Source organism: Arachis hypogaea, chromosome 1, assembly GCF_003086295.3.
Source record: "Arachis hypogaea cultivar Tifrunner chromosome 1, arahy.Tifrunner.gnm2.J5K5, whole genome shotgun sequence".
Classification (NCBI taxonomy): domain Eukaryota; kingdom Viridiplantae; phylum Streptophyta; class Magnoliopsida; order Fabales; family Fabaceae; genus Arachis; species Arachis hypogaea.
Window position 1 is genome coordinate 22662339 of NC_092036.1, and position 2113 is coordinate 22664451.

General features: G+C 42.8%; 1 non-coding gene across 1 annotated transcript; it reads right to left on the reverse strand.

The window, feature by feature from the left end:
* Positions 1-306: 306 nt before the first annotated feature.
* On the reverse strand, positions 307-414 carry LOC112716245 (small nucleolar RNA R71). Its single transcript, XR_003160231.1, has one exon. It is a non-coding gene; the product is annotated as a small nucleolar RNA R71 (small nucleolar RNA).
* Between the last annotated feature and the right edge of the window lie 1699 nt (positions 415-2113).

Below are 2113 nucleotides of genomic sequence, written 5' to 3' on the forward strand. Positions count from 1 at the left end.
CCTGCCATTGGAGCAAACAACTTTGAGCTTAAGCCTCAATTAGTTTCTCTAATGCAACAAAATTACAAGTTCCATGGACTTCCATTGGAAGATCCTCATCAGTTCTTAGCTGAATTCTTGCAAATCTGTGACACTGTCAAGACTAATGGGGTTGACCCTGAGGTCTACAGACTTATGATATTCCCTTTTGCTGTAAGAGACAGAGCTAGGACATGGTTGGACTCACAACCTAAAGAAAGCCTGGACTCTTGGGAAAAGCTAGTCAATGCCTTCTTGGCAAAGTTCTTTCCACCTCAAAAATTGAGTAAGCTTAGAGTGGAAGTCCAAACCTTCAGACAGAAGGAAGGAGAATCCCTCTATGAAGCTTGGGAAAGATACAAACAATTAATCAGAAAGTGTCCTTCTGATATGCTTTCTGAATGGAGCATTATAGGTATTTTCTATGATGGTCTCTCTGAACTGTCCAAGATGTCTTTGGATAGCTCTGCTGGAGGATCTCTTCACTTGAAGAAGACGCCTACAGAAGCTCAAGAGCTGATTGAAATGGTTGCAAATAACCAATTCATGTACACTTCTGAAAGAAATCCTGTGAACAATGGGACTAGTCAGAAGAGAGGAGTTCTTGAGATTGACACTCTGAATGCCATATTGGCTCAGAACAAAATATTGACTCAACAAGTCAATATGATTTCTCAAAGTCTGTCTGGAATGCAAAATGCACCAAGCAGTACTAAAGAAACTTCATCTGAGGAAGAAGCCTATGATCCTGAGAACCCTTCAATGGAAGAGGTGAATTACATGGGAGAACCCTATGGAAACACCTATAATCCTTCATGGAGAAATCATCCAAATTTTTCATGGAAGGATCAACAGAGACCCCAACAAGGTTTCAACAATAATAATGGTGGAAGAAACAGGTTTAGCAATAGCAAGCCTTTTCCATCATCTTCTCAGCAACAGACAGAGAGTTCTAAGCAGAATACCTCTAACTTAGCAACCATGGTCTCTGATCTAATCAAAACCACTCAAAGTTTCATGACTGAAACAAGGTCCTCTATTAGAAATTTGGAGGCACAAGTAGGTCAGCTGAGCAAAAAAATTACTGAACTCCCTCCTAGTACTCTTCCAAGCAATACAGAAGAAAATCCAAAAGGAGAGTGCAAAGCCATCAACATGGCCGAATTTTGGGAGGAAGAAGAGGCAGTGAACGCCACTGAGGAAGACCTCAATGGACGTCCACTGGCCTCCAATGAGTTCCCCAATGCGGAACCATGGGAATCTGAGGCTCAAACTGAGACCATAGAGATTCCATTGGACTTACTTCTGCCATTCATGAGCTCTGATGAGTATTCTTCCTCTGAAGAGGATGAGTATGTCACTGAAGAGCAAGTTGCTAAATACCTTGGAGCAATCATGAAGCTAAATGACAAGTTATTTGGAAATGAGACCTGGGAGGATGAACCCCCTTTGCTCACCAAAGAACTGGATGACTTGTCTAGGCAGACACTGCCTCAAAAGAGACAGGATCCTGGAAAGTTTTCAATACCTTGTACCATAGGCACCATGACCTTCAAGAAGGCCTTGTGTGACTTAGGGTCAAGTGTAAACCTCATGCCTCTCTCTGTAATGGAGAAGTTAGGGATCTCTGAGGTACAAGCTGCAAAAATCTCACTAGAGATGGCAGACAACTCAAGAAAACAAGCCCATGGACTTGTAGAGGATGTTCTGGTTAAAGTTGAAGACCATTACATCCCTACTGATTTCATAGTCCTAGAGACTGGGAAGTGCATGGATGAATCCATCATCCTTGGCAGACCCTTCCTAGCCACAGCAAAGGCTGTGATTGATGTTGATAGAGGAGAGTTGATCATTCAAGTGAATGAAGAATCCTTGGTGTTTAAGGCCCAAGGATATCCCTCTGTCATCATGGAGAGAAAGCATGAAGAGCTTCTCTCAAAAACAGAGCCCCCACAGTCAAACTCTAAGTTTGGTGTTGGGAGGCCACAACCAAACTCTAAGTTTGGTGTTGAACCCCCACATTCAAACTCTAAGTTTGGTGTTGGGAGGTTCCAACATAGCTCTGAGCATTTCTGAGGCTCCATGAGAGTCCTCT